The sequence below is a fragment of the Castor canadensis genome, chromosome 1 (genome assembly GCF_047511655.1).
Source record: "Castor canadensis chromosome 1, mCasCan1.hap1v2, whole genome shotgun sequence".
Taxonomy (NCBI): Eukaryota; Metazoa; Chordata; class Mammalia; order Rodentia; family Castoridae; genus Castor; species Castor canadensis.
This window is the reverse complement of record NC_133386.1, coordinates 66,795,212-66,809,611: the sequence shown is the minus strand read 5'-3', so window position 1 is coordinate 66,809,611 and position 14,400 is coordinate 66,795,212. Positions and strand designations below refer to the sequence as shown.

At 34.5% G+C, this 14,400-nt stretch overlaps 1 pseudogene; it reads right to left on the bottom strand.

The window, feature by feature from the left end:
- Window positions 1–10,478: 10,478 nt before the first annotated feature.
- Window positions 10,479–13,507, bottom strand: LOC109679896 (prothymosin alpha pseudogene; annotated as a pseudogene).
- Between the last annotated feature and the right edge of the window lie 893 nt (window positions 13,508–14,400).

The window sequence follows — 14,400 nt, the reverse complement described above, 5'->3', positions numbered from 1 at the left end:
AGAGTTTTTTCTTAGAACAAAATCTATATTTGCCTTTCCTGCTAATCCTATGGCTCTACTCACATTTAACTTACTTGCATGGATCTTGAAAGCAATTGTGTTTGTAGCTATGACTACACCTTGAAATGAGAAAATGAAAGAGTGCTGTGGCGTGCACCTATAGTCCCAGCTACTTGAGAGGCTGAAGCATGAGGATTGCTTGAGTCCAGGAGTTTAGGCAAACTTATACAACATAGCAAAATGTTTTCTCCAACTAACTAAATAACATAATAAACTTACAAAAGCACTATTTACTGAAAAGAATTCAAATTATAGGGTACATTAAATTTATATAATACATTTTGAATAGATATTTTCCTAATTCTTAAATCTTCATCTAAATATGTTCAAACTTCTCCTTTAGTCCCTGATTTATTGTAAGTAATATAACTAGCAGGAACTAAAATAACTTATTTTCCTCCTTAACTAATTTGAAATAATTCTAGGGATTATAAATTTGAGCATAAGAAGCAGAGTCTACCCCACCCAAATCACCACCAGAGCAGCCTTCCATTCTGTAGCATCCCTCAGGTCTTAGACTAATTTCTAAGTATCTCTATTTTATGATAAAGTTTCTAATTATTTTTATATTTTAAATAAACAGTGTTTCAAATTTACTCTATGTAACCTGGAATTTATATTTTTAAGTTTGTAGTTTGGCATTATTTTAGTGCAAAAGCTTTCTCCTCATCGTATTTATAGATTACCAAATAATGAGAATACATTCCATTTAAAAGTGACAGTTAAACCTACTGCGATATTCTGTTTCCCAGAATAACAAATCTTTCCTCTCCATCCTCATGCTAATTCAAACATTTAGGTTGTTTGGTGGTTTTCTGGATTTGGTTTATAAAAATCTCTGTCTTTCTAGAAGTTTGTCAACATAGACAAGTGCTAAACTGTATCTTTACAAAAAAGACAATCGCAAATAAAAACCCACATGTGTGTACATACACAATGCCAAGGCACACACATGCTTACATGTTTCTCCCCAACTTGGGGAGAAACAAGAAATGAAGTGAGAGGGAAATAAACTTGCATATGAATGTTGGCAGGTCCAGGGCCTTGCTTTATTGACAAAGAACTCAGGATATAGAAGGAAAATGGAAACTTTCTCTATCTCAGTGTATCATGGGAATATCTAGATGCCACAGTATGGTAAACAATACAAAGAACTCCATTAGAGCTTTAAAGTCATCTGAAGACGAGCAGAAAATATCTCTGGAATAACAACCAAGCAGCTGATGCAAAAGTGATCTTCCTATACAGCAAGTACAAAAGAATCAATAGCCCTTCTAACAGTGCCTTGGCACCATGTATGTTCCTTTATCCCACAAGTATATGACCCAACAATTGCTTTCACTGAGAAAGTAGATAAAATTGAATATATTTTCATTAGACAAAACTGCTGCATACTGTGCACAATTGAGTCTGACAGGCTTTCATATCTGTAAATAATCAATAAAAATGAAAATAAAAAGTCAAAACATTTTATTATTTAATATTATTAATCATGTATTATACATGAAACTGTAGAAACAAGTGTGCATGGTAGGGGTAAGCAGTTCCTTTTGCTCATTAGTTACATCTGCATCATTGAGTTTCAATGCTCAGTAGAAGCTAATTCACTGACTAAAATAATCTGATATCAAACAAGACTACAATATTTGCAATATTTGCTCATGTGTTGGTAGTTATGTGTTGAGTGTAATAGTATACTATACATGTATGAATCACTAAGGTTAATGAGTTTAATATGATCCAAGGCAAGTAGATATTAAATGTAAAATGTGGTACTATTAGCTTTGAACATTTAATCAAACAAGAAAACTACCTGACTGAATTTTAGCCCAACACTTCATTCTAACCTCAGAGGAGTGTAACTTTCATTGTCATCATACACAGAGCTAGAACATTTGGGTCCACTTACTCTTTTCAAATGAGGTACCTCATTTTTGACTTCTAAAACCTTTAAGCAATTTCTTATAACTTGAATCAAATGCTTATTGGATGTCTTCTGAACGATCTGGGTTTGTTAAGGGTAAAGGAATCTAAAATGTATGTATTCATTTCATTTAAAATATACAGCTTACAAAGCAATTGAAAATTACTTGGCATGAACATAGAGGAACTTGGCAGAAAATATTTCCCTGAACCCAATACTTCTGACAAAGTCCAAATGCAATAAAATTTGCCTACACATTTAACCATATATTGGCAAAATAGTCAAATAATAATTAAAGAAAATAAAATACCTAGAAATGATTTTAATAGTTGATATAATTTCTCAAATGAAATGTAACTTACAGACAGACATATGTTCTTTTTCTGTAAGAAAAGAACTTAACCTTTTCAGAGAATAATCTTCTAGGATCTAATTACATCTACAGGGCTTTCATATGTCTCATGAATCAGGTATTTCTTCTTATTGTCATTCTGTACTATGGAACCTGAAAATAGTGCTAGGCACCTTTCTCCTTCTAATGAGAGCATAGTATGTGCTCACACTCACAGCTGTACACACATACAAACACACTCACACACATATAAACAAACATAAAAACATACACACATACAAAGAATAAAAATCCCTTCCCTCCCAAAGTTGAAACTAGTCTCTGTATCCTTTTGAATATTATGAATTTACACACACATATGTAGATAGATGGATAGATATAGATATGTACATTGCCTTTGTAGTCTACTGATGGGAACAGATAAAATGAAAAAATTAAAAATTATTCCAACGCAGTTTACAACATAAAGTGAAAGATGTGCATCTAAGTTTGAATTACAGAAAAGCAACAAATAATTTATTTTAGTGCATGTCTCACAAAATATTTGGGACATGCTTATGTCCAAAAAATATCATTTTTATATGAAATTCAAATTTAACTGAATGTCATACCCTACTTCCAATACCTCTTAATAAATGCCTTTGGAAAAATATATCTCAATGAATAAGTACTTCTCAAGTTCCTACCTTGTGACTACATGGTACTTTCTTAAGTACTGTAAAAACAAATGGATTGTCTCTCTGGGTACTTATATGCTGGATGGGAGATACAAAACTAATATGTGAAGAATTTAATGTGGGCTTATGGTAGAATTATGTCCACTATCTAAGAACGATCTCTTTGGGGATGAAAAAATGATGAGGTTTAGTGAATTTAAAGAGGATCCCATGATTGAGTGCACTTTGAAGAAAATAAAGGAGTTTTCTACATGGAAGAGGTATGACGAAAGTTTCCAGGGAAGAGGAATGAAGTTAAAAGTTTAGAAGAAAGAATGAGTACAACATACTTATGTCACATTGCAGGTGCTCAAAAGATGGAAACAATATTAGTCAAACGTATTTTAAACTAAAGTGCTAAAAATGTGTATGTATATATAATATCATCACCCTCAATAATTTGTAAAACATGTTGCTTTAGTCCAAAACCACAATTCTCGATCTCAAAATCTTTGTATTTTTGACTCTCAGCAATACTTAGCCAGAATTGGATTTGAGATAAACTAGAACACAGATTATGTCTAGTATATGTATTTCTAGTATTTAGCACAATTAACATTGCACTGCAAATGTTCACAGAATGAATTGGAGAAAAGAAAATGAAGGATGGAATGGAGTAATTAGGGAAGCAATGGAGGAAGGAATAATTCCTCAAGGTAGGAGGATGTTTTAAGAATTCTAAAATGGTATTATTTTAATTTACAGATTAATTTATATTTTTAAGTAATGAAATATGGGAGTAGAATCTCAAATTTGTCGGTATCACACATGTGGGAATTATGCTACAATTTTTCATTCATTTATTTTAGAGGATGTCACTTTCAATAGAAATGATGCAGGCATATAAAAATATCCATTGAGTTTCTAGGAAGGGAATTGTCTTAAAAATCAGCTTTCCAAAATCACTGTTCTATCAAAAGCAAAAATTAAAATTTAAGTAAATGTATTTAGGAATTGATTATTATGAGGACTTTCAGAGTGCAATTCTAGACATTTCAAAAGAAAAATTATCATCATGTTAATGACCCTGTGCAATATTTATTAAAAATCCTGCAAGTGAAGATGGATCAGTGTTTGTTTTCTCACAGATAGCTTGTTGTGGCATATTGATGCCAGTATTAAGTCTAAAGGTCACTGCTATAGCTGACAAGATACATCTCACTGTCAATCAGTGAACTTTCCCATTAGGTTGAAGGAGATTTGAATATTTGCCCAGTTTTGTTGGTTTTTAATCACAAAATCTTTATTTTACTATACATGTGTTTTTAAAGATTAGTACTTCTATCCTCCCTTGTCCTCTTGATTGATACCAAGTTATTAGTAACTATTTTCTGGACTGATAATCATGATAAAGCTAAGAGATATGCCAGGAATTCTTATGGGACTCATCTACCATATGGATTTTTAATAAATATAGAAATAGACTTTTAGGAAGTGATATCTGATAGACTCGGCAAAGCTTGGCAGATTCAAAAACACTCTAGACAAGGTTTCCAAATACAGAGATTGGTTGTTATTGCCCTTAGTTAAAAATAGGATAAATGCCCTTCATAGAAATTTGAACCAGATAAGACTAAGATATGCTGACATGGTCCATCATATCTGGTGTTAAAAATTCTGTGAAAGAAAAGTTCTCTCTTTCCTTTCTTGCCTAGGACAATGCCTACCAATTTTACTTCCCAGATGCACTGAGCTAAACCCTTGTTAAACAAACATGAGTACCACATGGACTTGTTTTTTATTAGCTTAATGAGTTGTAGTATTCTTAAGATGTCATTTATACTTTTCAAAGTCAACCAATACAAGAATGCATTGAATACATTTGTATAAAAACAGTCAAATAAAAGGAGAAAAATAAAAATAAAATTAAAAAGAGTGCATTTATAAAACCTGTTAGAATTCATCATCAAAAAAGAAAGTGATTCAGTATCATTCTATTTTGTTTCTGGGCATATATAATAAAAACAAATTATATATTAATGAATTTTTTTCTCAAATTTACAGCATAGCCATGTATTTTAGTTAAAGGTACTAACTTTGATGTATCTTGAACTTTTAGGATAAAAAGAAATTGAAATGAAATTGAAATGTCAGGTAAATATTTCCTTGTTAAAAAAAGATTGTAATAACTAAAAATGTTGTGATGGACTATATAGGCTAGAACCACAATTTTTTTTTTCAAATTTCAGTTTTATTTATCAAAATGACTCTCCAGTATAAAGGATAGGAAAAAACAACATTTCATGAGTTTTTTTCCCCCACCATTTCCTGCTTTAAAACGATTCTGTTTTAATTATCAAAGTAGGTAGCACTTACATTGTTTTTGTAATCATACTCAAGCTCAGTTGCATATCTAAATGAGGGATTTAGCACTTACCATTCATTTCCATTCACTTATTAGTTTTCGTTTACTAATTATTGTTCACATTCTATTCTTCATTAGTTTCAAAATTTTGATTAACTCTAGTTAACTGGATTGGAGCAATACGTGGTTCTTCTAGAGAAACTTAAGGGTATTATTTTATCATGTGTTCCTATATATCTGGTAATAATAGCCTACTGCCTTTATATATAAAAATTATAGTTCAATATGAATTATAAATTAGTTATGGTTTTGGGTATTTTCTCCTGGGTATTTTGCAGACTTCACTTTCTTCAGATATTTAAATATCTGGCAAAGTGTGATGCAAATATGAATTTGTCTCTTACATCCTCTCTTATATTTTTTACCACTGTACGTGAAAATTTCATCAGATATCTTTGAAATACACTCCTAAATGTTGACATGTCTCAATATGTAGCATATAAATTTTACATGGAACATATTCTGACCTTTTACATCTTCATAATCAACTCTTCACTTCATAGAAATATTTTCCCTAATATTTTCTATAAATATGTTTAATTTCATTTGGTGAATACTCAATGGCAGAAAGAACACCTATGCTGTGATATATTCTTTCTCTCTTTTATATCTTATTACTTTAGTATCTCTCTCTTTTCCCTTGTTGCCTTCAAAATCTTTTCCTATTTTTTCTCAGTTCATTTACTTGTTCAATTTGTGGTGGTGGTTTGTTCTTCAATGCTTCCATAGCTCTAAAATATAACTTCCTATTTTTTTTAATATACTTCCTGGTGTAAATTTTTATTCTACCAAAGTCATTTTTTTTCTTTTGACAGTACAGGAATTTGAACTCAGAGTTTCATGCTTTCTGGTCAGGTGCTCTACCACTTCAGCTACTTCGCCAGGCATTTTGTTTTGGTTGTTTTTGAGATGAGGTCTTGCTGTATGTCTAAGCCAACCTAGACCATGATTGTCCTATTCATGCTTCCGTGTGCAGCTGGGATCATAAGCATGGAAAATTTTGCCCAGTTTGGCCTTAAACTGCCATCCTCCAGATTTCTGCTTCCCAAGTAGCTAGGTTTACAAGCTTGAGCCACCTGGCCCTGATCAACTAAAGTACTTTTATAAGTTCTTCTAAGATGATAGGTAATCATAAACTGCTTTCTCCTTTTTTTCCTTTTTCTGTAAACTAATGTGATTTCTAAATTTGTCATTTGCTAGCCATATTTCCTTCCCTCTGTTCCTTCATAATATCTTCTCACAGTTGTCACGCAATTATGACTACAACTAGGGCTTTGAACAAATAATGTCAGAGAATGTGAAATATTTACTGACAAGTTAAACTTTTCAAAAGCTATCTCTAATGAGACTTCACTATACTAGTAGGTAATTGTCCCATGCCCAAGGGGTAGGGATATTCTCTGAAGTTCAATATCACTACTAATTTTGCCATGAATGTATTGAAAATGTGAAGACTTGGTGGATTTTCTCACCTCTTCTAAAATCTTCAGGTCTTGTCATATGTTTAAAGGCTTCTTTGTATCTCAGTCCATGTCTCTTTCTTTGTCTCTGACTCTCAATTTTTCTTCTGCTACCTATCTGCATATTCGCTCTTCCTAAACTCTGGTAAGTTTAGTTAACAATCATGGAATTTCTTGGATTCATCATATTCCATTCTACTATTTTGCATTTGGTTAATAGAGTTAGATACTTCATCAAGATCTACCCAGATAGCATGAACTTTTCTTTGGCTTTGATGTTATTGGGTTGCCCCATGGATTTGAATCCCTTTTCTTTCTATTTTTTTGGGGGGCAGTGAGACTGGTATTTGAACACAAGGCTTCACACTTACAAAGCAGGCATTCTTACTGCTTGAGCCATACCTCCAGTCAAGCTCTTTTCTTTTTTGATTATTGTTGGTAAATGTTTTATGTCTGTTCGAATTGTGCATGCATTTCATTGGGTGTTACCTTTAATGACTTTTGTAACCTAATTTCAGTTTTTGGGCAGGGTGCAGGGAAGAGCAGTACTAATAATACTGAGGCTTGAACTCTGGGCTTCATGTTTGCAAGGCAGACATTCTACCACTTGAGCCACACCTCCAGCCCTCCTTTGCTTTTGTTTTGTTTGTTTGTTTGTTTTGTTTTGTTTTCATTTGGAGTCTCACTTGGTTGGCCTTGGACTGTGATCCTCCTACCCCCTACCCACGTACTTGAAGTGACAGGTATGAGCCAGCACACCCTACTCATTTATTGAGGTGAGGTCTCACTAACATTTTCTCCCAGTTTAGTATTGGACTGTGACCTTCATGATCTCAGCTTCCCAAGTAACTGAGAATACAGGCATGTGTCATCACACAGGGGCATTTGTTCTGCCATCTTTTGACACAATATTAGTATTATAATTGAGTACAAAATTCTTATGCTAATATCTACATCTTAAAAATCTATCAATTAAAATTTAAAATCAACAAAGTCAACAAAACTAAAATTTAGCATAACAATGTAATGCTATGAACTATATTTGATGCTCAAATTATATTACTACTCAAAATGTGAATGCTGTGCTGACTTCTTCATCACAGGTTCCTTGACTTTGGAAAACTGACACTGTCTAGGTCTAAGACATGTCTCAATTCTCCCATTGGTTCTTACCATGTGAAGCATGGCTTTTGATGTGAACATACATATTAAGTTCATAATCCTCATTTTTTCATTATTTAACAAGTTCAATGTTGTAACCAGTGTATCTCTAAACTCACTTGGGAGTATTTAATTATAATATGATCCAAAATAACACTTAAAGTATTTTAATCACAAAGACTTGGAAATAACCACTCAGAAACTGTCCAGTTTTCTCCCATCTATTCAGAGTATTGATGCCAGTATTTTTTTTTAAATTCTCTGTACTTCTAAAGCTATGTAAGCCAAGGTACCAAGGCAGGTTGATTAATAGACAGTTAATCTGAACTGAGATTGCTGGAGCAGTGTGACAGTGACTTCATAGCTTTCATTTGCAAGTATATCCTATTTACAAGTCAAGTACTGTTGAGAAAAAGAAAAGAAAATTAGCTATAAATTGAAACTCAGGCCAACAAGGGAATTGAGGACTTTCATATCCTGAAGCATATTCTAAGGCATTTCAATTTACAACATGTATGCTTGCTTTTTAAAGTCTGGGATCCTTTAAATTTGTTATCTGGTATTTTCATTTTAAGATCTGTATAATCAGCAACATCTTTGCTCTGTAAGGGGAAAGTAAAATCCCATTGCACTAGTGTCATTTTTGATGTAGTTCTTAGAAAAAAAAAAGAGCAAGCATCAAGGATGAAATTATGCTGCTGTTGAGTCTCTAATTTTTCTATGAATGAATTGTAAAGTAAGCAAAGGGTGAGGGGAAAGTGCCATATGCTCTTTTTTCCAGAGGAGAGTATCTTAACAACAGATCAGAAGTCACCTTTAAGTGCTGACTACAAAGAAACCTTCCAGTTGCTTATTCTGCAGAGGCAATTTTTGCTTTCTTTTTGCTGAGCTTCCAAAAGGACAATATTTAAAAATAATTACTTCTGCCAGTTGAGTAATTAATGATGGCCCTTACAAATGACAGTTTCAATGACATTAGGCAAGATGAATTACATTTTTATTAAATGGTATTTCAATGTTTCAAAAACTTCATGACTACCCCATGAAGAGTATTCATGCTAAATTAGGAAAAATAATGTTTCATTTTCATGTCTATGAGAAATATATGATGAATATAAACATTTTTCCATCAAAAACAATAAATTGATATATAGAAAATTTCCTTTGGTATTTCATGCCAAAAAGTACGACAGAGCACAAATTAATACATATTTGTATTAACAGACTTCTTCCAATTTTTCTTAAACAACTTACATATTATAGCTCTTTTAGAGATCTCTGTCCTTCCCCCTATTTCTATCACAGTTGAACAAAAAATAAAGAACATAAGCTTTTTATTACCACTTTAGTTGACCTGGTTCCTCACTACTATTACTCTTCCCCATTCAGTGCTGAAGGCACATAGAAAAGGAATTGATAATAAAACCAATAAATGTTCATAAAGGGTGCTAAGAAATAGCGAGTAGAGGTATAACATTAATAAATTATGTCTATTTAATTTAAAGATGTGTCAAATTCTTTAAATTAGCTTGTGTCATTTTTTCCATGTGACTCCATATCACTTATCCAGGAACTGGCTTCCTAACTCCCCTAAGTAAGAAATGTGTTAAGGCCAGAATGCTATGGGGCATCAGCTATTGGTCCAGCGTTGCTCACTAAAAGCTCTTAGTGAGTTCCATGTCTCTAAACTAGCATCCATATGTTCACAATTCCAAAATTTATTACTATAACCCAGATCTCTATCCAAACCCAAGGCTAATATGAGCCAGAGCTACTTGATATCTCCACTTGAATGTCTAATAGACCTTTAAAACTTAAAACATACAATAATGTTCTATTTCTCTGATGATTTCAACACCTCAGGCAATGGCAATGAGTAGTTATAATTTTAAAATTAAAATACCAATATCTTACTTGATTTTTTTATTTCTCTCATACCACCTATCTATAAGTGAGAAAAGAGTGGCATCTCCATCTTCAAAATACATGTACAACTCTCATAATAAGTAAGGAAAAGGTGTTGGTGCTGCAACACTGATCTGGTCCATCATAGTATATCTGCTAGATTACAACAGTTATTTAGTAAGTGAATTATATCTTTCAATCCATGCTCTCTGACATAATCTATGCTCTCTGACAGCCAATTTGAAATGTAAGCCAGATACTGTCACTCTTCTACTTAACAAACTTGATGGCTCAATATTTTACCCAGAGGTCATTAAAGTCCAATTAAACTGATTCCCTTCTCTTATCATTTTGCTTATATCTTTTACCCTAATTCCACTTACATTAAATTCTCTTTGTTGTTGTTTATTTTGTCATTTTTATATTTGCTTACATGTGTATACATTGTTTGGGCCACCTCCCTCCTCTTTCCCCACCCCCCCGATCTATGTTTAGTTTTTTAAGAAGCCTCCATTTTGTTTTCCATAGTGGTTGTACTAGCTTACATTCCCACCACCAGTGTATGAGGATGCAGTTTTTGCCTGCATCCTCACCAACATTTGTTGTTGGTAGTGTTCTTGATGCTAGCTATTCTAAACAGAAGTGAAGTGGAATCTTAGTGTGGTTTTGACTTGCATTTCCTTAATGGCCAGGAATGGTGAACATTTTTTCATGTGTTTTTGGCCATTTGGATTTCTTCCTTTGAAAGCATTCTGTTTAGTTCAGTTGCCCACTTCTTTATTGGTTCATTGATTGTTGGGGAGTTTAGTTTTTTGAGCTCCATTTATATTCTGGTTATCAGTCCTTTGTCTGATGTATAGCTAGCAAAGATTTTCTCCCACTCTGTGAGTGGTGTCTTCAATTTAGAAACCATTTCTTTTACTGGGTATAAGCTTTTTAATTTCATGTACTCCCATTTGTCCATCCTTTCCCTTAGTTGCTGGGCTGCTGGAGTTCTACTGAGGAAGCCCTTACCTTCACCTACTGTTTCCAGGGTATTCCCTGCTCTTTTACGTACTATCTGCAAGGTTTTGGGTCTTATATTAAGGTCCTTAATCCAATTTGAGTTGATACTAGTACAGGGAGACAGGCATGGATCTAGTTTCAGTTTTCTGCAGGTAGATAACGGCTTCTCCCAACAACATTTGTAAAAGAGCCTCTTTTCTCCATCGTAAGCATCGTAAGATTTTGTCAAAAAGAAGGCGAGTGTTGCTGTGTGGATTCATATTTGGTTCCTCTATTCTGTTCCACTGGTCTTCATATGTGTTTTTATGCCAGTAACAGGCTGTTTTTATTGCTATGGCTCTGTAGTAGAGATTGAAGTCCAGTATTGTGATACCTCCAGCATTGCTCTTTTTGCTGAGTATTACCTTTGCTATTCACGGTCTTCTGTGTTTCCAAATGAACTTTAGAGTAGATTTTCAATCTCTGTGAAGAATGTCATGGGGATTTAGATGGGAATTGCATTGAACATGTAGATTGTTTTTGGTAGTATAGCTATTTTTACTGTGTTGATAGTGCCAATCCATGAGCATGGGAGATCTTTCTACCTTCTGTAGTCTTCCTCAATTTCTTTTATCAGTCTTTCTAGTTCTCCTTGTAGAGGTCATTTGCATCCTTTGTTAAGTTTATTCCTAGGTATTTGATTTTTTTTTGAGGCTATTGTAAGTGGAATTGTTTTCTTATATTCTTTCTCAATTTATTCATTGTTGGTTTATAGAAAGACTACTGATTTTTATAAGTTGATTTTGTATCTTGCTACCTTACTGAGGCTGTTTATGATGTCTAGGAGTGTTTGGATGGAGTTTTTTGGATCTTTGAGGTATAGGATCATGTCATCTGCAAATAGAGATACTTTGACTAATTCTTTACTTATTTGTATTCTTTTATTTCTTCTTCTTGCCTTATTGCTCTGGCTAGGAATTCCAGGACTATTTTGAATAGGAGTGGGGAGAGTTGGCATACTTGTCTCATTCCTGACTTTAGGGGAAATGGTTTTAGTATTTTCCCAGTAAGTATGATGTTGACTATAAGTTTGTCATACATAGCCTTTATAATATTGAGGTAACTTCCTTCTATTCCTTGTTTTCTTAGAACATTTATCATGGAGTGGTGTTGGATCTCATCAAAGGCTTTTTCTGCACCTATTGAGATGATCAAGTGGTTTTTGTCTTTGCTTCTATTAATATGCTGCATTACATTTATTGATTTGTATGTTTTGAACCATCCTTACATCTCTGGGATGATGCCGAATTGGTCATAGTGAATGATCTTTCTGATATGTTGTTGGATTCAATTTGCCATTATTTTATTAGAATTTTTGCATTGATGTTCATTAAGGAGATTAGCCTGTAGTTCTCCATTTTGGGTGTGTTGTCTGATTTTGGACTTTTTAACCATGTCATACAAACCAACTACTTATAGTACAGCTAAGTATGTACACAAAAGGAGTTACTGGAATGCTCGGAATAAGATTTTTTGTTATTGTTTTTGCTTTTTTTACAAGGTTATTTTCTCCTTTGAGATTATAACGAACATGGTCACAGCACAAGTAAAGTAGTAAGACAGAGAAAGCTCTCAAGGCTGGTTTGGTCATCCAAGATCATTAAAAATAGCTGACCCCTAACAATATGTACAAAAATATAAAATGTAAATAAAAAATACAGACAAATTTTCTTTGCTAAAGTACTTTTAAGTAAAAAAGCAGGGCCTTGGAAGTTTTGTATTTTTTCTTCTCCTGTTGCAAATTCACATTGTGGTTTTGGTGGGGTGGCGGAGAGCTTGGGTGGTGCTGCCCACAGTGGGTGGGCAGGTGAGCCTCTCTACTTGAAGGTGACCACATGTAGATTGTTAGACAGGAAGTGAAGGGTTGACTAGGTCACAGCAGAATTTTTGCGTTTAACTTTTCCTTTTTTGCTATCTAGTCATCCTCATCAGTCTTCTGCTTCTTGGTATCAACATCACCATCTTCAGTTGCCCATTTGCCTGTGGCTGCCTCAGTCTCCTCATCTTCATCTCCATCCTCTTCCACACCATCACCTTCCTCCTCCTCTGCTTCTTCCCCGCCTTCTTCCTCTTCTTCATCTACTTCATTGTCAGCCTCCTGCTCTCCATTTTCCTCATTAGCATTCCAGTTGGCAGGAGCATCTCTTCCATTTTATGCCTCCTCCATAACTTCCTTCTTTTCCTTTAAGTCCTTGGTGGTGATCTTGGAGCTGTTGTCCACAGCCACTCTGACATGGTGGAGCACGCCGGTGGTCCAATGCAACGGTTGAGAATGAAAGCAAAGGTTCGGGGAATCTGGTGGGAAAGCTGCTTTCAATATACTTTGTTCTCTGTGCTTGTTGTTCTATTGATAATATGCTGTGGGGAGTTTCTACTTTGGTCAAGTCTGTTTGGTGTCCCGGAGGCTTCCTTTACCTGAATGGAAAAAACTTTCTCAATATTTGGGAAATTTTCTATTATTTTATTGAATATGTTATGTACTCCTGTTGCTTGTACCTCTTCTCCTTCCTCAATGGCCATGATTCTTACATATTCCTCTCACAGCTCTTGAGTTGTTTGATTAAGAATTCTTCTGTTTTTTCTTTAATTTCTATTTTATCTTTGAGCTCTGAAATTCTTTCTTCCTCTTGTTCTAGTCTGCTGGAGTGGTCTTCCACTGTTTTCTGTTTTGATAAGAATAAGGTTAAGAAAATAGTGATGGTGAAGCTAATAATACAGGAAGAAGAAAAACACAAAACAAAAACAAAAAGCATAATAAAAAATACCAGGTACAGGAAAAACAAAAAGTTCAGTCTTTGGTAAAAGTTCTGGAATTATTCCTTAGGAGTCCAAGCCTGGTATTAGTGTATAAGTGGGAACTCCAATGTGGTCTCACCAGGTAACTGACTTGTGAGTAGTATTTGGTTCTTCCTTTCCAGAATTGGGAGGTGAGGTAAGTTTGCCTGTTTGTGCATGGTGGTCAGAGCTGTTGTTTCTTTCACCAGGTGGCACACCCTCAGTAAGGGGGACCATTATGTTTTGAATGCTACATTCTGTCATATGAGATGAACTCTGGGATCCACCACCCCCACTCTCAGCCTTTGAGCTTTTCATGCATTTCACTGAGAATTTGCACCAAAAAGTTCAGCTCCCTGCCCCAACACCACTGTCTGGTGCAGGTTCAGTGTTCCACCCCCAACCCATGCTGTCAGTGTTAGATTACAGTTCATTGTTTGTATTTTTCAGTTTTGCTGGAGGGAGAGGGGTTCAGTCTACCTGGGAGCTGTGCTGGATTGTGTTCCTGGGAGGGTGGGTAGGTGAGTCACATGTGGTGCATGATGCTCACCTGTACAGGGAAAAATGATGTTGCTTTTTTCAGTTTGGTTCAATGTAGGGAGGCTTTCCATGGGCTATGATTCCAGGATGTTGCAAAG